The sequence below is a fragment of the Carassius gibelio genome, chromosome B1, assembly GCF_023724105.1.
Source record: "Carassius gibelio isolate Cgi1373 ecotype wild population from Czech Republic chromosome B1, carGib1.2-hapl.c, whole genome shotgun sequence".
In the NCBI taxonomy this organism is placed as follows: domain Eukaryota; kingdom Metazoa; phylum Chordata; class Actinopteri; order Cypriniformes; family Cyprinidae; genus Carassius; species Carassius gibelio.
Genome location: NC_068396.1, coordinates 34,051,725 through 34,078,948, shown reverse-complemented (window position 1 = coordinate 34,078,948; position 27,224 = coordinate 34,051,725). Strand labels below are relative to the sequence as shown.

Genomic DNA, 27,224 nt, shown 5'->3' with positions numbered 1-27,224 from the left:
TTCGGTCCTAGGTCATTTAGTGACTTACAGTATTGTTCAAAATAATAGCAGTACAATGTGACTAACCAGAATAATCAAGGTTTTTAGTATATTTTTTATTGATACGTGGCAAACAAGTTACCAGTAGGTTCAGTAGATTGTCAGAAAACAAACAAGACCCAGCATTCATGATATGCGCGCTCTTAAGGCTGTGCAATTGGGCAATTAGTTGAAAGGGGTGTGTTCAAAAAAATAGCAGTGTCTACCTTTGACTGTACAAACTCAAAACTATTTTGTACAAACATTTTTTTTTTTTTTTCTGGGATTTAGCAATCCTGTGAATCACTAAACTAATATTTAGTTGTATGACCACAGTTTTTTAAAACTGCTTGACATCTGTGTGGCATGGAGTCAACCAACTTGTGGCACCTCTCAGCTGTTATTCCACTCCATGATTCTTTAACAACATTCCACAATTCATTCACATTTCTTGTTTTTGCTTCAGAAACAGCATTTTTGATATCACTCCACAAGTTCTCAATTGGATTAAGGTCTGGAGATTGGGCTGGCCACTCCATAACATTAATTTTGTTGGTTTGGAACCAAGACTTTGCCCGTTTACTAGTGTGTTTTGGGTCTTTGTCTTGTTGAAACAACCATTTCAAGGGCATGTCCTCTTCAGCATAGGGCAACATGACCTCTTCAAGTATTTTAACATATGCAAACTGATCCATGATCCCTGCACAGCAAAATCCCCAGTGTTAATTTAACACTCTGAGTGTGGACTCATATAAACACTGAAGCAGTGTTAAAAGTAACACTGAAGCAGAGTTGAAGTTAATGAGATAATTAAGAAGTTAATTGAGTTATGATTAAGCATTATTGAGGACACCTGATTTTAACAAGCAGAATCACCAAACGAGAAAATCACAATTTGTGTGTCACCATTATAGTGGTCAGTGTTTGCTTTAGCTGGGATCTTGGCTTGTAACTTTTTACTTTTAAAGTTTGTTTGTCAAACCAAGAGCAAAAATCATCGCGTGTTGATGATTATGTTTTAATGTAATCGTTGTTTGACATGAGTCATTGAACTCATTTACAGTGTTTTCTCAAGGCAAAATTCCATTATTGATTGTCACAGCTTTGATTCCACAATGAAAAAATCTGTATTTTCTATACATTTTGTAGATCTCTCTAGCAAGTGATTCTGATTTTTTTTAATTAAAGAATTTTAATTTTAGGCACACACAGATAACAATAATCAACGTATGAATCTCAACAACGGTGACAAACAACATATTCAGATAAACAGACCAACTCTGAACATCACAAAACTAGATACAAAAAAATTAACATAAAAACAGCAAAAGTAAAATATAGTTAGAATAAAAAGTTAAAAAGACAGTTCAGCTCATAATTTATTCATGCCGCAATGCATGATGGGAGCCATGGATGAGTTTTTATTGTCTACAACATGCTTTTTTGATGGTCACCGTTGTTGTGATGCTCACGCTGATTCCTGATGTCTGTGTGTCTAAACAAAAGATTTCTTTTTTTTTTTTTTTTTACGTAGTACTAACTATTAAAAACATGTCATACTATGTTAGAAATGTGGAGCTGCTTACTTTTCTTTTTCACTTAATTTATGTATGCAGTAAAGAAACTTAAACTCAGGCATTCAGGTCACTCTATAACAAATAGCTCAAATCACAATCAATGGCACACATGATTGCCTCTGCTGTGGTCTGTCTGTATGATATAATTCAGTCACCACAGCCACATAAAATCTAAAGATAATAACTGAAGGGTCAAGATCCCAACTAAAGCAAACATTGACCACTATAATGGTGACACACAAATTGTGATTTTCTCGTTTGGTGATTCTGCTTGTTAACATCAGGTGTCTTCAATAATGCTTAATCATAACTCAATTAACTTCTTAATTATCTCATTAACTTCAACTCTGCTGCAGTGTTACTTTTAACACTGCTTCAGTGTTTATATGAGTCCACACTCAAGAGTGTTAAATTAACACTGGGGATTTTGCTGTGTGGTATGCGATAAATAGGCCCAACACCATAGTAGGAGAAACATGCCCATATCATGATGCTTGCACCTCCATGCTTCACTGTCTTCACTGTGTACTGTGGCTTGAATTCAGAGTTTGGGGGTCGTCTCACAAACTGCCTGTGGCCCTTGGACCCAAAAAGAACAATTTTACTCTCATCAGTCCACAAAATGTTCCTCCATTTCTCTTTAGGCCAGTTGATGTGTTCTTTGGCAAATTGTAACCTCTTCTGCACATGCCTTTTTTTTAACAGAGGGACTTTGCGGGGGATTCTTGAAAATAGATTAGCTTCACACAGACGTCTTCTAACTGTCACAGTACTTACAGGTAACTCCAGACTGTCTTTGATCATCCTGGAGGTGATCATTGGCTGAGCCTTTGCCATTCTGGTTATTCTTCTATCCATTTTGATGGTTGTCTTCCGTTTTCTTCCACGTATCTCTGGTTTTGCTCTCCATTTTAAGGCATTGGAGATCATTTTAGCTGAACAGCCTATCATTTTTTGCACCTCTTTATAGGTTTTCCCCTCTCTAATCAACTTTTTAATCAAAGTACGCTGTTCTTCTGAACAATGTCTTGAACGACCCATTTTCCTCAGCTTTCAAATGCATGTTCAACAAGTGTTGGCTTCATCCTTAAATAGGGGCCACCTGATTCACACCTGTTTCTTCACAAAATTGATGACCTCAGTGATTGAATGCCACACTGCTATTTTTTTGAACACACCCCTTTCAACTAATTCAACTAATTGCCCAATTGCACAGCCTTAAGAGCGTGCATATCATGAATGCTGGGTCTCATTTGTTTTCTGAGAATCTACTGAACCTACTGGTAACTTGTTTGCCACGTAGCAATAAAAAAATATACGAAAAACCTTGATTATTCTGGTTAGTCACATTGTACTGCTATTATTTTGAACAATACTGTATATACGAGTAAAAGTACTTTAAAATCAATCCTAAATGTAACTGGAAGCCAGTGTAAGGACCTGAGGACTGGGGTGATATGCTCAGATTTTCTGGTTCTAGTCAGAATCCTGGCAGCAGCGTTCTGGATGAGCTGCAGCTGTCTAATGGTCTTTTAGGGAAGGCCAGTGAGGAGCCCACTGCAATAGTCCACCCTGCTGTTGACGAAGGCATGAACAAGTTTCTCCAAGTCTTGGCTGGAAACAAAACATCTAATTCTTGCAATATTTTTTAGATAGTATGCTGATTTAGTCACTGCTTTGACATGACTACTGAAACTAAGGTCTGTCTCTAGAATCACACCAAGATTCCTGACTTGATTTTTAGTTGTTCGACCCCTAGAGTCAAGGTATGCATTCACCTTGAACACTTCATCTTTGTTTCCAAATGCAATGACTTCAGTCTTTTCCTTGTTTAACTGAAGAAAGTTCTTGCACATCCAACTATTAATTTCATCAATGCATTGGCAGAGGGAGTCAATAGGGCTGTAGATATTTGGAGATAAGGCTAGGTAAATCTGGGTATCATCAGCATAGCTGTGAATTTGGTTCATTCTCATTATTTGACTTAGTGGGAGCATATACAGGCTAAACAAGATCGGTGTGAGAATTGACCCTTGTGGGACTCCGCATGTCACGGATGTCCACTTAGACTTATGCTCTCCTAGACTCACATAATAACCTCTCCCTTCTTAGTATGACCTGAACCATTTGAGTTCCATCCCAGAAAGCCCGACCCATTTTTCCAGTCTCTGTAGAAGTATGTTATGATCGACAGTGTCAAACGCAGCACTGAGATCTAGCAATACCAGCACCGATATTTTGTCACAGTCACAAATTAAGCGAATATAATTTATTATCTTAATGAGTGCTGTCTCTGTGCTGTGATCTGGTTGAAAACCAGATTGAAGAAAGTCCAGGTATCCATTTGAGTTTAAGTATTTGTTCAGCTGATTAAAAACGACCTTTTCTATAATTTTGCCTATAAAATGAAGATTAGATATTGGTATAAAATTGGTGTTATCAAGATTGCTCTTTTTCAGGAGGGGCTTAATAACTGCAGTTTTTAGGGAGTTTGGAAATGTCCTAGAAAGAAGTGAGGTGTTCACGACTTCTAAAAGATCTGCTTCTAAGCAGTTAAGCACACTTCTGAAAAAAAGTGTGTCAAGATAGCAGGTTGACGATTTTAGGACGATTTCAGAATTTTGCTATCAATTGCTTCAAAAATAGACATAGTATATTTTTGATATTGTGGCCAAATCTGTCTGACCTCTGCATTACTTGAGCTAATCAGAGTGTGCTAATCGCCTTGCTGATATTGATAATCTTCTCAGAAAAGAAGGAAGCAAACTCATTGCATTTGCTGTCTGATAGCATTCCACTGGGAATCTGACTTGGGGGGTTTGTCAGTCTCTCAACAGGGGCAAAAAGAGTATGAGTGTTGTTTAAGTTACTGTTTATAAGGTTTGAGAAGAAATTCTGTCTAGCTGTGGCTAGTTTCACATTAAAAGCATGAAGGCTGTCTTCATAGATGTGTCCCGCGTGACAAAAACGCTCAGCGAGCAGAACCGTCTTGTCGATTCACGAGTTTCCAGGGGGAACGATTTGTGTGCGACACATCCCTCTCCGGTTCCGGATGTGGCAGAAGCATCGTTCCGGCCTGATTAGCGCTAATGCACTGCAGGTGCGAGAGAGAGAGGAGCGGCGTTCACATAGGCTTCCTGCTTTACAAGCCAAAGATAAAAGGGCTATTCAGAGAAGTTTAGAGGTGGTGGGTTCTTGTGGAGCAGTTTTTGGGCACAAGCTTGCTCAGGGCTGTTATTTGGGTGTGAAGGTTTCTGTTGAAGTCTCCGGGGAAAAAGGTTTCCTATTGAAGTCGTCTGCATTGGGAGTTTACTCGCCTGTGGTGAAGCCTCGTTGGGGTGAAAGCGGCCTATTGAAGTCTGCTAGAACAGAGTTCGTTTGTGGGAATCTGATGGACTGATTTATTGATAGGATCTGTGCTGTGAAGGGAGAGAGAAAGATAAGGGAATTGATTTCATCTTACAAACATTCAAAGAGCTTGAAGAGGATACAGTGAACGTAAATCTGATTGTTGGGGAAGCTATGGGTTTCAGAGTGTGCTGAAGAGGAATTGAGGATTGAATGTCCCCCACGGGAGTGTAACGAATGGATTGAGACCTCTGATCAGCCTTACCGTGTGAGTGAATTGTAGTGCTTTTGCCTTATTGTTACACATTGATTCATTGCTGTGGATTTGTGGTGAACACGAGTGTGGTGTGCTTTTGCTGAGAAGCTGTCCCAAGCCCTGCTTACACATTTGTGAAAAGTTATGATGCCTGCTCTCCATTAGAATCCCAGAGTGATACAGCTGAGCTGGTGAGGTATCATCTTGCGTTATCGATCTTCTTGCATTATTCTCTCTTGGGTTGTCTGAGCTCTGAGTACTATACTGTCATGCTGAGATCTCATCTTTAACCACTCTCTCTGTTTGTGTGCCCTAGGAAGGAACACATTGCTGTTGGAAAACCCTTACCTGTCTACTTTCCGTCTGAGTCCTGGAAGTATGCTGCATCACTGAAGTAAGCTTTTAAGCCACGGTCTCCCTCACATGCACCGACACCAGTATCCTGTACTGGGAAGACTTCTTCCCTCCCTACTTACCGTCTGAGTCTGGAAGTACGCAGCATCGCTGAAGTAAGCTTTTAAGTTATTCTTTCTCTAATGTGCCCCGGCGAAAGTATTCTGTACTGCGAGGGATCCTTACCTGTCTACTCACCGTCGGAGTCCCAAATGATGCAGTATTGCTGGTGAGGTATCTTGTTATCCCCTCTTGAGCTGTCTGAGCTCTGTGATTACTGATATATTGTGTTCAATAAAGATTGTTATTCCTTTTGAAGTTACCTCTCGTCGGTGTTGTCCATCTGTTGCAGACCTGTGGTGTCCGCTCCTCATGGTGGGGTCTAAGTTAGGGGTGGCTGGTCATCCGAGTCCAACCCGGTGGCAGATGCTATAGTGAATTACAAGTTTTGTCACATCCGCTCTGCTCGGATTTCTGTCCGTTTTCTTACTTACTATTATTGGAACAATCTCATCGAGTCTGCAGAAATGCTTGGTGTTAAAGATATAGTCTCCATAAATGGTACACTTGTGTTCTCGTTTATGCATCTCCTTCTGACAAAGACAGATCTAGGTTCAGTTATAGCAGAGATCAAAATAGCAAAGAAAATACAGAAGTGTATATATAAATACAAATGTGTTTTAGAAACACATGGTTATAACAGCCAGAGAAAAGGCTGAGACAGAAATCAAGGGTCAAGAGCCCAACTAAAGCAAACACTGATCTCTAACATGGTTACTTCAAATAACACAATAAATCAACATCTAAACCTTAGTTCATTCTCAATAAGATCTTCTGTAGACGTCTGACAGAAATAAAGTCAGTCTGGTTATTAATAAGTGGAGCTGGTGATGCTGTTTGTGGGGTTGTTTAATCAGATCTTGAGAGATTTCATGTATTTCAGTTGATTTCATCTAAGGCTGTGTCTGAAGTCAGTTGTAGTAGTTCTTGTGTTTCTCTTTTCTTCAGTGATTCTGTTTGTTAACAGCAGCTGTTCATCACTAATTCACAATCAGCACTTAGTTAATCACTTAATTACTTGAATGCAAAGTTTTAAAACTTACATGGTTTAAATCAAGGCAATCTGTTTACTCAAACGGTTTGAGTTAAGTTAACTTGTCAACTTGTACTTGGTAATAGAGCTAGCAAAACCTGAGTCAATATGTATTATAATGCATTATTTTTGCCTTGGTTGTGCTTGTGGGAGCATATACAAATTGTACAGGTGCAGGGACTAAGCTAGAACTACAATATTGTTGATATTGTTATGCAAAACTTGTTGAATTTGCAGTCCGAGATTTGTGCAGTAAACAAGACTTCAGTACTTTCCATTCTAAGATAGCCAACAGTTGTTGTTGTTTTTTTTAAATATATGTTTATTGGGAATATACATACAATTATGTAGTATGAAAAATTACCAAGAATATCAAATTATTCCTTTTTTTAACAGTTAGCAAAAAAAGTAAATAAATTAACTGAACACCCACACATGGTATAATTGTCTCAAATGATTCTCAAAACATTTGTGACAAGGTTAAATTGAATTACAATAATTACAACAAATACTAATAAATAGAAAAAAAAATTCCAGAGATGAAGCAAGAATATAAGAGAAAGTAAAAATACACATAAAAATGTATATACAAACAATCTATCTATATATATGAAAGCACCCCAACCCCAATATATATATATATATATATGTGTGTGTGTAAATATAAACTAAGGTTTTTAAGTAACTAAACTCTTCTAACTAAATTTACATTTTTTATAATTCAGTGGTTTTGTCAACTATATATTTTTCTCTATTAGGCAAAACCTAGTTTTCTAGGGTAACACTTTACAATAAGTTGTTGACATTGTATTGTTCATAGTTAAAGTTAGTTTATACATCAGTTTATACAATATTTATTCAACTTTGTTAGTTAATAAAAGTACAGATGTTCGTTGTTTGTTATTGTTAATTCACTTCACAGTGTATTAGCTAATGTTAACAAACAAAACTGATTTTAACTTAAGAACAGCTAGTTCAATGTTAAGAGATGTTTGTATCCTCGAAAAATGATTATAATTTGTTTTTGTTTATTGATAAATCAAGACCTAAACTTGCGGTGGTGATGACGTCAGTAACCATGTTTTTCAAAAGTAATTTTAAATAATATTCTTAATATCATTAACACCGTTTTTACCTTGGAACAATTACATTTGGTTTCATAGGATTATATTGAATTTATTGCTTCCTTTTAATCAGTAGGGTTATAGCTCGCCAGATTTATTTTATTTTTTTTAACAGCCAGCTTTCACATTACCTTTTTGAAAGCTCCCCACCTTTTTTTCACCAAAGAGAAACCTTTTAGCATGTACCCCCCCCCCACCCCCCCACACCCCCCACACACACACTTCAGCATGCCCCCATGGCACGCCCATTGCTCCAAGCTGCAGCTACCCCTACTAGTTTTTTTATGTATTTTTACAAACACTGATTTCAACAATTAGAGAACCGCACTGAATCCATAAACAGGAAAATCTAGTGAAATAGAATTATTTTAACCTTGTTACATATAGAGTACCTCAAGGCTCAGTACTAGGTCCATTGCTTTTGACACTTTATGTGTTACTCTTGGGAGATATCATCAGGAAGCACAGCGTTGGCTTCCACTGTTATTTTAATTTTTATCTGTGTCTTGTCACGTGTTATCCTGTCTGTGCATTGGAAGCTTCTGTCACCAAGATAAATTCCTTGGATTTGTAAGCATACATAGCAATAAAGCTCCTTCTGATTCTTATTCTAATTTAAATCACTGCTCTTTCTGCCATTTGCCATCCGAATAGTGACAACCCTTAGCCTTAATGACTGTCTGTAGTCTCCTGGGCATGCTGTCATCCAGGTTCAATGCAAACCTGAACTTCAATTTTTGGTCCCATACTTGTTTCAGTTTTACTGGTAGTCCATTGTTTGAATTGTTTTATTGTGCTATCCTCACTTACATAAATGAAATATAGTGTCCTACACCCACTAGTAGAACAAATATGAAAATGTATATCTGGTCTCTGAATAAATTTTGGTTTGACTGTATATCCTTCAGTTATTTTCACACCTAATTATGCCCATTAAAATATATTTAACAAGTTTTTGCTCTAAATAGCAATAGAGCTGCTACATTGCAGCAACTTAGTAATGTAATGACGTGCTTTGCTGTAACAATGAAGGGAACCACTTATTATAAATATCTTGTCATATTTTTCACAAATAGAATATAATATTTATATTCCAAAGCCAATCATACAGTATAATGTCAAGTCACCTTTATTTATATAGCGCTTTATACAAAATACATTGCGTCAAAGCAAGTGAACAACATTCATTAGGAAAACAGTGCATCAATAATGCAAAATGACAGTTAAAGGCAGTTCATCATTGAATTCAGTGATGTAATCTATGTTCAGTTTAAATAGTGTCTGTGCATTCATTTGCAATCATGTCAACGATATCGCTGTAAATGAAGTGACCCCAACTAGGCAAGCCAGAGGCGACAGCGGCAAGGAACCAAAACTCCATCGGTGACAGAATGGAGAATAAACCTTGGGAGAAACCAGGCTCAGTTAGGGGGCCAGTTCTCCTCTGACCACAATTCCAGGCTGCAGCAAAGTCAGATTGTGCAGAAGAATCATTTGTTTCCTGTGGTCTTGTCTTGGTGGCCATCTGAGACAAGGTCTTTTCATGGGATCTGTATCTGGGGCTCTAGATGTCCTGGTCTCCGCTGTCTTTCAGGGCTGTAGAGGTCCTTTCTAGGTGCCGATCCACCATCTGGTCTTGATACGTACTGGATGTGACTCACTCCCACAGGGTACCCACTGTGGACCCCACTCCCATTAGTTACCTCAGCCTTAGAACAATTACGTGAAGCCACAATTTTTACTAAACTTGATTTACGAAGTACCAATAATTTAATCAGGTTCAGAGAAGGTGATGAATGGAAGACAGCATTTATCACCACCAGGGGGCACTATGAATACTATGTGATGCTGTATGGCCTATCCAGTTCACCGTCTGTATTTCAGTCATTTATCAATGAGATCTTTCAGGACATTCTAAACCACCACGTTATCGCCTACATTGATGACATTCTAATATATTCAAAGACACGTGAACAACATATCCAAGATGTGAAAGATGTTCTGTCTCTATTGCTGGCAAATCAGTTATATGTTAAGGCAGAAAAATTTGAATTTCATGTCTCGAATACCACTTTTCTAGTCTACAAGATCAGTCATCATGGAGTGGAGATGCACACGAGGAAAGTTGAGGCATTTGCTAACTTTAACAGGAGATTCATCCGAAACTACAATACTATTGCGGCACCACTCACCGCTTTGCTTAAAGGAAAACCAAGGAAACTACCGTGGACACCGCTTGCCCAGACAGCATTTGATACTCTGAGGACCAGCTTGAATAAATGCCTGGGGTTATGTCTGTTTTCTTTTAAAAGAGACTAAAAGTAATCAGATCTAACAGTTTTTAATGCTTTTCTGTAGGTTACTGCCAAGCAATACGAAATACCTCTAGTTTTGTTTTCCTCCAGCTGTGCTCCATTTTTCGGGCTGCTCTCTTTAGGGTGCAAGTATGTTCATTATACCATGGTGGCAGACTGTTTTCCTTAACCTTCCTTAGCAACTGTACAGAAGCAACTGTATTTAAAATGCTACAAAAGAGAGAGTCCATAGTTTTTGTTACATCATCAAGTTGCATTTCCCACTGATTTTAGGAATAAATTATGGGTACAGTTAGGTTTTGGGGTGGGGATTGGGTTAAGTCTATATTTTGGACAATAATGTTGATCCAGAATCATTAGAAGATGTTGATCCAGGAACATGTCTGACTTGGCAAAATCACGGTGTCCCGCATTACACACAGCCTGCTAGATTTACTTTCGCCAGAAAGTAATGTATGGTTGAAAAGAAATCCTGTTTATAGTGAATCCCCCTATGAATTGTATTTTTTTACGATTTAGCTTTAATCCAAATGCGTGTGCCAATGTGTGAACATCAAAGATCAAACGTGCATGCTCTCTCTCTCTTTCTACTTTAAAGTAATGTTTGTTTTGTTTTACTTGTTTTTTTTTCATATCTGACTGAAGTTCAAACTTTCCAGTGATGAACTGTATATTCACTCGACAAGTTGCACATCTCCGCCACTGCACGCTCAATCCACTCCGAGTGCTTGGACTTGGACTAGTTACCGAAAGGCTGCTGGTTTGAGTTTTGGTGCTGGCAGGAGTTGTAAGTGGGAGGGAGTGAATTAACAACACTCTCTTCCACCCTCAATTAACCATGGCTGAAGTGCCCTTGAGCAAGGCACTGAACCCCAGTTGCTCCCCGGGCGCTGGATCTATAGCTGCCCACTGCTCCAGGTGTGTGTTCACGGTGTGTTCACTTCCCACTGCTGTGTGTGTGCACTTGGATGGGTTAAATGCAGAGCACCAATTCCGAGTAAGGACTACCATACTTGGCAAATGTCACGACATTCACTTTCAGCTCACGCACATCAGCTTTACAGGTATTAGCACTGAATGTTTAACATTATATATTTATTGCATAGATATCCTACGTACAACCTTAATCTCTAATAACTCCATTCTGCTGTCTGTTCTGTTGTCTGTGTTTCTTTGTCTGAATATGGAACTTGTCACATATTGCGTGGTATCAGTGTTTGGGATCGGTGCAAGAGTACGAGTACAGCATGTTACGCCCCGGTCTAGGTCAGGACCACAACATAAATGACACCACAATGAATAGCTGTTCAAATACTGTTTTATTCACTTAGTTGATCTGTGGATCAATCTAATGTGGTATCAGTTTTGTGGAGTACAAACAATCACAAAATAAATCAACAAATTAGAAGAAACTGAGGCAACTTATCAGGGGTGAGCAAATGCCAAAACAATGAACAAGCAATCCTTCAAACTTCCCATTAACCCTCTGAGGTCTAAGGGTATTTTTGGGTCCTGGAGAAGTTTTGTCATGCCCTGACATTTGTACTTTTTTCAGTTGCTTATAAACATCTAAATGGCTAAAGTCTAATCTCACTGTAATCAGCACAAACTGGGCCATGATAAGATGTGAGTTCATATTATACTGCATGCCTTTTTTTATTTAAAGTTAATAACTCTGAAATTACTTAAGCAGTGTCATATAGTTATATTGTTTTGTGTATGCTGTTCTTGATTAACTGTTTTTAGATTATTAATTCAATTTATTTTATTTTATTTTATTTGTAGCAGTTGTTGGCATTTATTTGACAGTTGTTTTTTGTTGTTGTTTAGTTTTTTGTTTTTGCAATTAAGTTGTTTTAGCCTAATATTTTGGGAAATCTCATTAAAATAACATTATCTGTTAAAAAAAAATATATATATGTAAAGTTTTTTTTTGCACTTTATTTAAATTTAATATTTACCATTAATTGTAGGGTTTTTGTCTGGCAGCCGTAAACTTTTTACACAAAGATTGTGCCGTTAAATAACAGTAATTTACTGGCAGCAGGTGTGCCATCAAGGTACTGTTAATTTATAGCTCTCAACTGTTAATTTACAACTCTTATGTTTAACAGTGTTTTACTGTAATTCTACCATGGAAATTAACTCTGCTCCCATTACTTAAAACTGTTCAAATTTAAAATCTATCATTCATACAGTATGATGTTAGTAATATTAACTTATTTCATTAGAATCCACTGAGAAGGAATATTTCTTAGAATAAAACTGCAAACACTTAATGTGTCATAGTAAATTAACTATAAACATGAATTTTGCTCAAATAATTGCGTTTCATTGTTAGCTATAGTACACATGTATGTGATGAAGTACTTAATACAGAGATCATCACTGCATCAGCAACTCCACATTTACTGTCTTTACATAAAGCAGCAGAAGATCAGTGCAGAGGCTCTACTCTCCAGTGTCATACCTCTCCTTATCAGTATAAGAATTTGCATAACTCTTTTCTATGGATGTTCACAAATATTTCAGTTTATATAAATATTATTTTTTTATGGTGGATACTTGGCATTGGATATCTGCATTTGTCATAGTAAAAAAAGGGAAATGCAGGCTGATGCTCTTAAGATTTTTGTTCAGACAAATATAAAATGAAAAAAGTCAATAGAAATAAAGAATAAAGAAAAAACTTTTATTTAATTTCATTGACACTGATTTCATTAATTAGTGACATAACAGATAATATGAAAACAGCCAGAAGAGATATTGTGTAGAGCAGAACATTTAGCACTATTACATCTACAGTAAAATAAATGTTTCACAAAAAGTTGTTAAATTGGTTTCCCATTCATTGGGACATTACACTAGACAGTATGTTTCTATAAAACTAATATTCAATTCAAATGCAAAGTAATATGCATATAGTAATAGAATTGTAGTTTTCATTCTCTAGGATACTGCAGTATGTGGAATGCATTAGTTGTGTTTAAAATTTATTGAAATTGATTATTGATTGCCTGCAACCCTTATTGGTGGGCAGGGAAAATGTAACTGCAGTTTAATTTCCTTTAAAATAGCATGTATGTATATTTACATTGCTAATACAATTCCATCCCAAGGAGCCAATGTTTATCATCCCAAGGATCTCATAAAGATATTCTAGAGTGCTGAATAGTACTGGAAAATGTCTAGTCATCTAAATACTTTTTTGCTGTTTCTGCTGCTGTTTCCACTGCAGAAAAAGCTGCTGCAGCTCCTCTGGCCCCTGCAGCAACAACTTCTCCTGCTGCTGCTAGTCCTCTCTTTCCAGCTTCTGCTAGCATCTGCTCCTTCCTAATTTTCTCTTGGGCTGCTTTATACATGGCATTAGTGTAGGGATTCATTGCATTAAATTTCACCATCTTTTCTATCATTTTCAGCAGTTCTATGACCTGATCTCGATCATCTCTGTTCTCATTGTTGAATGAGTGATATCTACCATAGCATGACTGAATTAACTGTTGTAGATCTTTGCTTTTGCTGATATATTCCTCTACAGGTTTACCCTTCAGTGCATCAGCATGAGTGAACAGAACAATGGTGTACTTTAGAGCATCATTTCCAAAGTTCTCCTGAATCCATCTCACTGCATTTTTCTCCTCCTCTGTGAATTTCACACCCAGTCTTATAACCAGCAGGAACGCATGAGGACCAGGAGCAGACATATAGATACACTCCTCTATTAAAATCTTAAGGGTTTTTTGACTGACTAAAGTGTCAAACAGGCCAGGACAGTCAGTCACTGATACCGTTTGACCACTCACATTTGCTTCTTGTTTCTTACAGATCATTGAAGCAGACATCAGAGAATCTTTCACTGTAAACGCTTCTCTGTTCAGGATGGTGTTTCCTGCTGCGCTCTTTCCTGATCCAGTTTTACCCAGAAGAACGATCCTCAGATCTTCTATAATGTAAAAGTGTTTTTGTTGGAATAATATTACTTTTTTGTAGTATACATATTATATACATATATGCAATTCCATATGCTGAAATAATCAAACATTCTCTAGCATGAAACTATAATTTATATATTATTAATATAAATATACACATTCAACATTTTATAGCATCAAAACTAACATTGATTTTGACTGCTGTCATGGTGGGATTAAGTTATTAATTTCAGAACAGCCAAAATTCAGTTCAGTAGCACAGACCTCTTATTGCATCAAACAAATGAACAACACTCATTGGTCTGTCTTGGAAGGCTTGTATATGATCACAAAAGAAAATGACTAAAAGTCCAAACTTCATAAACCAGTACACATGGGGAAAAAAACAGATTGTTCACTGCTACACAGAGGAAACCAAGTTCCTCAAACAATTTCTGGTTCTAAGAGCTGTTATAACTAAAGAAATCCTCCAATCTTTTGGAACGTATGTTGACGTTTACTAATACAATTATATATATTTGATCAATGATACATTTCAAATTTGTTAGCAGTACACATAAATAATATTATATTACTGAATAAATATCATTATACCTTTTACGGTTTTAGCTCACCTGCAAATATATCTGCCATTTCTCAGTCTGTCCTTTATTTCAGTCTCCACAAACAAACAAAATACCTGAAAAAAACAGAAGAACAGTTGTTAGATGAGGTTATTGTAAAGGCTTGGCAGACTTTTACATGATCAATAAACATTTTTTTAATAATATGTGTAATTATTTATTAGTGTACATGTTTTGCCTTACCCGTGTTGTGGTAAATATAAAATTGATTTTGTGGACAAGAAAATGCCAAAGACCAGACAGCAGAGTCTAGCGCTGATAAAGCATTTTGGAGCTATTCAGCTGAATAGGCAAACATGGTTTGTGATTGGACAGGTTAACATTGTGCCACAGCAGAATTTATGAATTTTATGAATATTATTTCTGAGTATTGTGTAATTTTATTTTACTGAATATTATTTCTGAATATTGTGTACATTTATTGTAACCACTTTTAAAAACAATTTTAGTATTTAATATTCACACCAAAGTGCAATAAAAAATAAAAAATTATGATTACCCCACCTCATCAGACATTCCTGTCTGTGTGAGACTTTCTCATAATCAAGAATGCCTGCTGAGAATTAATGATGCCGAATCAGTAGAAAATAATATGTTTTTATGTTTGACTTAAAAAAATGTATACATTAAATGTGAAGTAAAAAATTGTATAGCCTTAGCACATTTAAAAGAGCCAATTAACAATGATTATTAAAAACAAAATCCAATTAATTCTAGTATGAAATCTACATTTACTATGAGTAAAAAAAATGATTGTGTTATTTGTTGATAATGTAGGTAATGACGGATCTAAGCTCTAACTTATTAATACATGTATATAGAAAAGTGCATCTAACACTAGTGTGAACTGGTACACAAACTATTTAGCAGCATTTATTTTCTCACATAATTATCTTAAAGTTTCAGAACTAACAGTTAATCCACATTTAAAAACCCTTTGAACACATCCTGTAATTCTTCCACAAACATGGATGGTCAGTAATATTCAGTAAAAAATCAATTCACTGACAGCTGTGTTTTGAAATGCTTTGCTGTAAATATAAATAAAGCATATTTCCCACCCATAAGACCAAACATAGCTTTTGTTAATGGAAAGAAAACACATTGTGCTATAGGGTTAACTCCTGATTATTATTAACAAAAGAACAAATTTACTGAAAAGAAAACTAAATGCTTATAAATCAAGCCTTAAATGGCATATGTATGAGTTGTTGAGAATTGAAAGAACACAAAGAGAGCAGAACTAACATTATACAAAGCATATACAAAACTGAACGTAAATATGACATCAGTGATTTGAATTGTATTGAATGTTTCATTGTAGCCACCAAAGCTGCCATTAATTATTTTCTGTCTTTAAGTAAAGGACATTACAGCACTTCCAATTGTTAATTCCATCAATACATTGGCATTTGAGGCTATGGGTTTGTGGTTACTTGTAACAGAGCTGGCAAAACCTGAGTCAATATGTATTATAATTAGGGCCGGGACTCGATTAAAAAAATTAATCTAATTAATTAGAGGCTTTGTAATTAATTAATCGAAATTAATCGCATTTTAATCGCATATAAATATTTGACCTGAGAACAGTGAGAAGTAATTTTTTTCACATGGATTTATAGTATACCATTGAATAATGACTGAATACATAAGCTTAAGCAACAAAATATTGTTTATTTTTGTTCAACCAAGTCTAGCAGACCAGTGCAATTTTTGCCATGAAGTGTAGCCATAGCATATTTAGAATCAATTTAGAAATAGTACATTTAAGAAATTCAGGAAGCTTACAGGTGCTGGAACCTTCTGTAAAGTGTTTTTTTTTTTAAGTAAAACACAATACTGTCAAGTACATTCAGAACATTGGAAACACTGACTATTAGAAAATCTCTCTGTTGCTTCAGAGGCCATAACATACTAAGACCAACACTCTTTAACCTTGGCCAAAACAATAAAGAGTTTAACATAAACTGCCAGTTGCACCAACAAAATAATACATAGTTCAACGTAAAGTGTAAAGTCCACGCTAGCTGCTATATGTTTTGCGTTGAGGTGATACTTAAGGCTCGATGTGGTGCAGTGATATGCAAACTCTAGTTGGTGCTTCAGTATAATCGGTCCGCCGAAACTCATCCAGTGAGAAAAGTTCTGCGGTGCAAAAATAAGTTATTAAAAATGCGGGAATTTTTTTTTGTTGTAAATAATTAATCTTAGTTAACGCTTTATTTTTTGTGTAATTAATTAATCTCAATTAATGTGTTAAAGTGCCGGCCCTAATTATAATGCATTATTTTTGCATTGGTTGTGCTTGTGGGAGCATATACAAATTGTACAGGTGCAGGGACTAAGCTAGAACTCCAATATTGTTGATATTGTAATACAAAACTTGTTGAATTTGCAGTCCGAGATTTGTGCAGTAAACAAAACTTCAGTACTTTCCATTCTAAGATAGCCAACAGTTTTTTGTGTTTTTTTTTTGCAGATAAAGACAAACTTAAAAAAGAGAGAGCAAAACAAATAAATAAGTATTTTTCAAAAGGAGAGACATTTGTAAGTGCAGCAATTTTAAAGGAAATGAATTAAATGAAATAAAATACTACTACTATATGTATTATCTGTATTTAATTTAAGCATTAATATATTTCTTATTCCTAACTATTTGTGAGTTTTACTATTTCTTTGGTGCTTTCTTATTATTATTGTGTTTTATATTTATTTTATTCACAAATTGTTTACAGGTGTGTCTTTGTTCTGCATGTAATTTTGCCTGAGAATGGTAAAATTACATGTAGTTTTACTGCATATCAGTGATTTAAAGATACATCTGTGTAGTCTTAAAACAGCCACACACACACACACACAATTATTTTATCATTATTGTTGTTTAGTATGCTGTAGGTAGTAAGTAGTATTAGTAGACTTTAATCATATTCATATAGGTAAAGGTAGAAAAAAATATTTTTATTCTATTTTAGTTATTATACTCATGCTCCATCATTGTTTGATTTTTGATTTTAAAAAGTCTGTATGATTTTTGTCACTGTAAATAAATATACTACAGCACTCCTCACTTGTTTGCTACATACATTTGCACATATATTATATTGTCTATTGTCTTATTTTCTATTGACTATTGTCTTTTGTGTACTGATTTTCACATTTCTATTTTATAATCACTTGTTTATTTTATTTTATTTTTTATTTTATTTTTTTAATTAAACAGCACTTGAAGCTGCTGTCACCAAGACAAATTCCTTGTGTGTGTGTGTGTGTGTGTGTGTGTAAGCACACATGGCAATAATGCTCTTTGAAACCACAGCAAATCATGCTAATCATTTTAAATAAGTGATGAAATATCAAATAATAATCCCCAATTAATCTGAATGATTGCATATAAATTAGGTTCAAAATAAAAGGCTTTTTAACATGTATATTGCTTGAATTACAACTGCAGTTGTGTATATTGATTATGCAATGCAGTGCATGAAATACTGTGGGGGGTGGGGGGGTCCTATTTTTGGGTCCTGGAGAAGTTTTGTCATGCCCTGACATTTGTACTTTTTTCAGTTGCTTATAAACATCTAAATGGCTAAAGTCTAATCTCACTGTAATCAGCACAAACTGGGCCATGATAAGATGTGAGTTCATATTATACTGCATGCCTTTTTTTATTTAAAGTTAATAACTCTGAAATTACTTAAGCAGTGTCATATAGTTATATTGTTTTGTGTATGCTGTTCTTGATTAACTGTTTTTAGATTATTAATTCGATTTATTTTATTTTATTTGTAGCAGTTGTTGGCATTTATTTGACAGTTGTTTTTTGTTGTTGTTTAGTTTTTTGTTTTTGCAATTAAGTTGTTTTAGCCTAATATTTTGGGAAATCTCATTAAAATAACATAATCTGTTAAAAAAAATATATATATGTAAAGTTTTTTTTTGCACTTTATTTAAATTTAATATTTAACATTAATTGTAGGGTTTTTGTCTGGCAGCCGTAAACTTTTTACACAAAGATTGTGCCGTTAAATAACAGTAATTTACTGGCAGCAGGTGTGCCATCAAGGTACTGTTAATTTATAGCTCTCAACTGTTAATTTACAACTCTTATGTTTAACAGTGTTTTACTGTAATTCTACCATGGAAATTAACTCTGCTCCCATTACTTAAAACTGTTCAAATTTAAAATCTATCATTCATACAGTATGATGTTAGTAATATTAACTTATTTCATTAGAATCCACTGAGAAGGAATATTTCTTAGAATAAAACTGCAAACACTTAATGTGTCATAGTAAATTAACTATAAACATGAATTTTGCTCAAATAATTGCGTTTCATTGTTAGCTATAGTACACATGTATGTGATGAAGTACTTAATACAGAGATCATCACTGCATCAGCAACTCCACATTTACTGTCTTTACATAAAGCAGCAGAAGATCAGTGCAGAGGCTCTACTCTCCAGTGTCATACCTCTCCTTATCAGTATAAGAATTTGCATAACTCTTTTCTATGGATGTTCACAAATATTTCAGTTTATATAAATATTATTTTTTTTATGGTGGATACTTGGCATTGGATATCTGCATTTGTCATAGTAAAAAAAAGGAAATGCAGGCTGATGCTCTTAAGATTTTTGTTCAGACAAATATAAAATGAAAAAAGTCAATAGAAATAAAGAAGAAAAAACTTTTATTTAATTTCATTGACACTGATTTTATTAATTAGTGACATAACAGACAATATGAAAACAGCCAGAAGAGATATTGTGTAGAGCAGAACATTTAGCACTATTACATCTACATTAAAATAAATGTTTCACAAAAAGTTGTTAAATTGGTTTCCCATTCATTGGGACATTACACTAGACAGTATGTTTCTATAAAACTAATATTCAATTCAAATGCAAAGTAACATGCATATAGTAATAGAATTGTAGTTTTCATTCTCTAGGATACTGCAGTATGTGGAATGCATTAGTTGTGTTTATAATTTATTGAAATTGATTATTGATTGCCTGCAACCCTTATTGGTGGGCAGGGAAAATGTAACTGCAGTTTAATTTCCTTTAAAATAGCATGTATGTATATTTACATTGCTAATACAATTCCATCCCAAGGAGCCAATGTTTATCATCCCAAGGGTCTCATAAAGATATTCTAGAGTGCTGAATAGTACTGGAAAATGTCTAGTCATCTAAATACTTTTTTGCTGTTTCTGCTGCTGTTTCCACTGCAGAAAAAGCTGCTGCAGCTCCTCTGGCCCCTGCAGCAACAACTTCTTCTACTGCTGCTAGTCCTCTCTTTCCAGCTTCTGCTAGCATCTGCTCCTTCCTAATCTTCTCTTGGGCTGCTTTATACATGGCATTAGTGTAGGGATTCATTGCATTAAATTTCACCATCTTTTCTATCATTTTCAGCAGTTCTATGACCTGATCTCGATCATCTCTGTTCTCATTGTTGAATGAGTGATATCTACCATAGCAGGACTGAATTAACTGTTGTAGATCTTTGCTTTTGCTGATATATTCCTCTACAGGTTTACCCTTCAGTGCATCAGCATGAGTGAACAGAACAATGGTGTACTTTAGAGCATCATTTCCAAAGTTCTCCTGAATCCATCTCACTGCATTTTTCTCCTCCTCTGTGAATTTCACACCCAGTCTTATAACCAGCAGGAACGCATGAGGACCAGGAGCAGACATATAGATACACTCCTCTATTAAAATCTTAAGGGTTTTTTGACTGACTAAAGTGTCAAACAGGCCAGGACAGTCAGTCACTGATACCGTTTGACCACTCACATTTGCTTCTTGTTTCTTACAGATCATTGAAGCAGACATCAGAGAATCTTTCACTGTAAACGCTTCTCTGTTCAGGATGGTGTTTCCTGCTGCGCTCTTTCCTGATCCAGTTTTACCCAGAAGAACGATCCTCAGATCTTCTATAATGTAAAAGTGTTTTTGTTGAAATAATATTACTTTTTTGTAGTATACATATTATATACATATATGCAATTCCATATGCTGAAATAATCAAACATTCTCTAGCATGAAACTATAATTTATATATTATTAATATAAATATACACATGCAACATTTTATAGCATCAAAACTAACATTGATTTTGACTGCTGTCATGGTGGGATTAAGTTATTAATTTCAGAACAGCCAAAATTCAGTTCAGTATCACAGACCTCTGATTGCATCAAACAAATGAACAACACTCATTGGTCTGTCTTGGAAGGCTTGTATATGATCACAAAAGAAAATGACTAAAAGTCCAAACTTCATAAACCAGTACACATGGGGAAAAAAACAGATTGTTCACTGCTACACAGAGGAAACCAAGTTCCTCAAACAATTTCTGGTTCTAAGAGCTGTTATAACTAAAGAAATCCTCCAATCTTTTGGAAAGTTTGTTGACGTTTACTAATACAATTATATATATTTGATCAATGATACATTTCAAATTTGTTAGCAGTACACATAAATAATATTATATTACTGAATAAATATCATTATACCTTTTACGGTTTTAGCTCACCTGCAAATGTATCTGCCATTTCTCAGTCTGTCCTTTATTTCAGTCTCCACAAACAAACAAAATACCTGAAAAAAACAGAAGAACAGTTGTTAGATGAGGTTATTGTAAAGGCTTGGCAGACATTTACGTGATCAATAAACATTTTTTTTTTATAATATGTAATTATTTATTAGTTTACATGTTTTGCCTTACCTGTGTTGTGGTAAATATAAAATTGATTTTGTGGACAAGAAAATGCCAAAGACCAGACAGCAGAGTCTAGCGCTGATAAAGCAAAGTGAAACTATCTTGTGTCATTTTGGAGCTATTCAGCTGAATAGGCAAACATGGTTTGTGATTGGACAGGTTAACATTGTGCCACAGCAGAATTTATGAATTTTATGAATATTATTTCTGAGTATTGTGTAATTTTATTGTACTGAATATTATTTCTGAATATTGTGTAAATTTATTGTAACCACTTTTAAAAATAATTTTAGTATTTAATATTCACACCAAAGTGCAATAAAAAATAAAAAATTATGATTACCCCACCTCATCAGACATTCCTGTCTGTGTGAGACTTTCTCATAATCAAGAATGCCTGCTGAGAATTAATGATGCCGAATCAGTAGAAAATAATATGTTTTTATGTTTGACTTAAAAAAATGTATACATTAAATGTGAAGTAAAAAATTGTATAGCCTTAGCACATTTAAAAGAGCCAATTAACAATGATTATTAAAAACAAAATCCAATTAATTCTAGTATGAAATCTACATTTACTATGAGTAAAAAAAAATGATTGTGTGATTTGTTGATAATGTAGGTAATGACGGATCTAAGCTCTAACTTATTAATGCATGTATATAGAAAAGTGCATCTAACACTAGTGTGAACTGGTACACAAACTATTTAGCAGCATTTATTTTCTCACATAATTATCTTAAAGTTTCAGAACTAACAGTTAATCCACATTTAAAAACCCTTTGAACACATCCTGTAATTCTTCCACAAACAGGGATGGTCAGTAATATTCAGTAAAAAAATCAATTCACTGACAGCTGTGTTTTGAAATGCTTTGCTGTAAATATAAATAAAGCATATTTCCCACCCATAAGACCAAACATAGCTTTTGTTAATGGAAAGAAAACGCATTGTGCTATAGGGTTAACTCCTGATTATTATTAACAAAAGAACAAATTTACTGAAAAGAAAACTAAATGCTTATAAATCAAGCCTTAAATGGCATATGTATGAGTTGTTGAGAATTGAAAGAACACAAAGAGAGCAGAACTAACATTATACAAAGCATATACAAAACTGAACGTAAATATGACATCAGTGATTTGAATTGTATTGAATGTTTCATTGTAGCCACCAAAGCTGCCATTAATTATTTTCTGTCTTTAAGTAAAGGACATTACAGCACTTCCAATTGTTAATTCCATCAATACATTGGCATTTGAGGCTATGGGTTTGTGGTTACTTGTAACAGAGCTGGCAAAACCTGAGTCAATATGTATTATAATTAGGGCCGGGACTCGATTAAAAAAATTAATCTAATTAATTAGAGGCTTTGTAATTAATTAATCGAAATTAATCGCATTTTAATCGCATATAAATATTTGACCTGAGAACAGTGAGAAGTAATTTTTTTCACATGGATTTATAGTATACCATTGAATAATGACTGAATACATAAGCTTAAGCAACAAAATATTGTTTATTTTTGTTCAACCAAGTCTAGCAGACCAGTGCAATTTTTGCCATGAAGTGTAGCCATAGCATATTTAGAATCAATTTAGAAATAGTACATTTAAGAAATTCAGGAAGCTTACAGGTGCTGGAACCTTCTGTAAAGTGTTTTTTTTTTTAAGTAAAACACAATACTGTCAAGTACATTCAGAACATTGGAAACACTGACTATTAGAAAATCTCTCTGTTGCTTCAGAGGCCATAACATACTAAGACCAACACTCTTTAACCTTGGCCAAAACAATAAAGAGTTTAACATAAACTGCCAGTTGCACCAACAAAATAATACATAGTTCAACGTAAAGTGTAAAGTCCACGCTAGCTGCTATATGTTTTGCGTTGAGGTGATACTTAAGGCTCGATGTGGTGCAGTGATATGCAAACTCTAGTTGGTGCTTCAGTATAATCGGTCCGCCGAAACTCATCCAGTGAGAAAAGTTCTGCGGTGCAAAAATAAGTTATTAAAAATGCGGGAATTTTTTTTTGTTGTAAATAATTAATCTTAGTTAACGCTTTATTTTTTGTGTAATTAATTAATCTCAATTAATGCGTTAAAGTGCCGGCCCTAATTATAATGCATTATTTTTGCATTGGTTGTGCTTGTGGGAGCATATACAAATTGTACAGGTGCAGGGACTAAGCTAGAACTCCAATATTGTTGATATTGTAATACAAAACTTGTTGAATTTGCAGTCCGAGATTTGTGCAGTAAACAAAACTTCAGTACTTTCCATTCTAAGATAGCCAACAGTTTTTTGTGTTTTTTTTTTTTTGCAGATAAAGACAAACTTAAAAAAGAGAGAGCAAAACAAATAAATAAGTATTTTTCAAAAGGAGAGACATTTGTAAGTGCAGCAATTTTAAAGGAAATGAATGAAATGAAATAAAATACTACTACTATATGTATTATCTGTATTTAATTTAAGCATTAATATATTTCTTATTCCTAACTATTTGTGAGTTTTACTATTTCTTTGGTGCTTTCTTATTATTATTGTGTTTTATATTTATTTTATTCACAAATTGTTTACAGGTGTGTCTTTGTTCTGCATGTAATTTTGCCTGAGAATGGTAAAATTACATGTAGTTTTACTGCATATCAGTGATTTAAAGATACATCTGTGTAGTCTTAAAACAGCCACACACACACACACACAATTATTTTATCATTATTGTTGTTTAGTATGCTGTAGGTAGTAAGTAGTATTAGTAGACTTTAATCATATTCATATAGGTAAAGGTAGAAAAAAATATTTTTATTCTATTTTAGTTATTATACTCATGCTCCATCATTGTTTGATTTTTGATTTTAAAAAGTCTGTATGATTTTTGTCACTGTAAATAAATATACTACAGCACTCCTCACTTGTTTGCTACATACATTTGCACATATATTATATTGTCTATTGTCTTATTTTCTATTGACTATTGTCTTTTGTGTATTGATTTTCACATTTCTATTTTATAATCACTTGTTTATTTTATTTTATTTTTTATTTTATTTTTTTAATTAAACAGCACTTGAAGCTGCTGTCACCAAGACAAATTCCTTGTGTGTGTGTGTGTGTGTGTAAGCACACATGGCAATAATGCTCTTTGAAACCACAGCAAATCATGCTAATCATTTTAAATAAGTGATGAAATATCAAATAATAATCCCCAATTAATCTGAATGATTGCATATAAATTAGGTTCAAAATAAAAGGCTTTTTAACATGTATATTGCTTGAATTACAACTGCAGTTGTGTATATTGATTATGCAATGCAGTGCATGAAATACTGTGGGGGGTGGGGGGGGTCCTATTTTTGGGTCCTGGAGAAGTTTTGTCATGCCCTGACATTTGTACTTTTTTCAGTTGCTTATAAACATCTAAATGGCTAAAGTCTAATCTCACTGTAATCAGCACAAACTGGGCCATGATAAGATGTGAGTTCATATTATACTGCATGCCTTTTTTTATTTAAAGTTAATAACTCTGAAATTACTTAAGCAGTGTCATATAGTTATATTGTTTTGTGTATGCTGTTCTTGATTAACTGTTTTTAGATTATTAATTCGATTTATTTTATTTTATTTTATTTGTAGCAGTTGTTGGCATTTATTTGACAGTTGTTTTTTGTTGTTGTTTAGTTTTTTGTTTTTGCAATTAAGTTGTTTTAGCCTAATATTTTGGGAAATCTCATTAAAATAACATTATCTGTTAAAAAAAAAAAATATATATGTAAAGTTTTTTTTTGCACTTTATTTAAATTTAATATTTACCATTAATTGTAGGGTTTTTGTCTGGCAGCCGTAAACTTTTTACACAAAGATTGTGCCGTTAAATAACAGTAATTTACTGGCAGCAGGTGTGCCATCAAGGTACTGTTAATTTATAGCTCTCAACTGTTAATTTACAACTCTTATGTTTAACAGTGTTTTACTGTAATTCTACCATGGAAATTAACTCTGCTCCCATTACTTAAAACTGTTCAAATTTAAAATCTATCATTCATACAGTATGATGTTAGTAATATTAACTTATTTCATTAGAATCCACTGAGAAGGAATATTTCTTAGAATAAAACTGCAAACACTTAATGTGTCATAGTAAATTAACTATAAACATGAATTTTGCTCAAATAATTGCGTTTCATTGTTAGCTATAGTACACATGTATGTGATGAAGTACTTAATACAGAGATCATCACTGCATCAGCAACTCCACATTTACTGTCTTTACATAAAGCAGCAGAAGATCAGTGCAGAGGCTCTACTCTCCAGTGTCATACCTCTCCTTATCAGTATAAGAATTTGCATAACTCTTTTCTATGGATGTTCACAAATATTTCAGTTTATATAAATATTATTTTTTTTATGGTGGATACTTGGCATTGGATATCTGCATTTGTCATAGTAAAAAAAAGGAAATGCAGGCTGATGCTCTTAAGATTTTTGTTCAGACAAATATAAAATGAAAAAAGTCAATAGAAATAAAGAAGAAAAAACTTTTATTTAATTTCATTGACACTGATTTTATTAATTAGTGACATAACAGATAATATGAAAACAGCCAGAAGAGATATTGTGTAGAGCAGAACATTTAGCACTATTACATCTACATTAAAATAAATGTTTCACAAAAAGTTGTTAAATTGGTTTCCCATTCATTGGGACATTACACTAGACAGTATGATTCTATAAAACTAATATTCAATTCAAATGCAAAGTAATATGCATATAGTAATAGAATTGTAGTTTTCATTCTCTAGGATACTGCAGTATGTGGAATGCATTAGTTGTGTTTATAATTTATTGAAATTGATTATTGATTGCCTGCAACCTTTATTGGTGGGCAGGGAAAATGTAACTGCAGTTTAATTTCCTTTAAAATAGCATGTATGTATATTTACATTGCTAATACAATTCCATCCCAAGGAGCCAATGTTTATCATCCCAAGGATCTCATAAAGATATTCTAGAGTGCTGAATAGTACTGGAAAATGTCTAGTCATCTAAATACTTTTTTGCTGTTTCTGCTGCTGTTTCCACTGCAGAAAAAGCTGCTGCAGCTCCTCTGGCCCCTGCAGCAACAACTTCTCCTACTGCTGCTAGTCCTCTCTTTCCAGCTTCTGCTAGCATCTGCTCCTTCCTAATTTTCTCTTGGGCTGCTTTATACATGGCATTAGTGTAGGGATTCATTGCATTAAATTTCACCATCTTTTCTATCATTTTCAGCAGTTCTATGACCTGATCTCGATCATCTCTGTTCTCATTGTTGAATGAGTGATATCTACCATAGCAGGACTGAATTAACTGTTGTAGATCTTTGCTTTTGCTGATATATTCCTCTACAGGTTTACCCTTCAGTGCATCAGCATGAGTGAACAGAACAATGGTGTACTTTAGAGCATCATTTCCAAAGTTCTCCTGAATCCATCTCACTGCATTTTTCTCCTCCTCTGTGAATTTCACACCCAGTCTTATAACCAGCAGGAACGCATGAGGACCAGGAGCAGACATATAGATACACTCCTCTATTAAAATCTTAAGGGTTTTTTGACTGACTAAAGTGTCAAACAGGCCAGGACAGTCAGTCACTGATACCGTTTGACCACTCACATTTGCTTCTTGTTTCTTACAGATCATTGAAGCAGACATCAGAGAATCTTTCACTGTAAACGCTTCTCTGTTCAGGATGGTGTTTCCTGCTGCGCTCTTTCCTGATCCAGTTTTACCCAGAAGAACGATCCTCAGATCTTCTATAATGTAAAAGTGTTT

General features: G+C 34.4%; 1 pseudogene; it reads right to left on the bottom strand.

The window, feature by feature from the left end:
* LOC127948397 (GTPase IMAP family member 8-like) overlaps positions 1-27,224 on the bottom strand; it is a 29,958-nt pseudogene extending 2,734 nt beyond the window's left edge.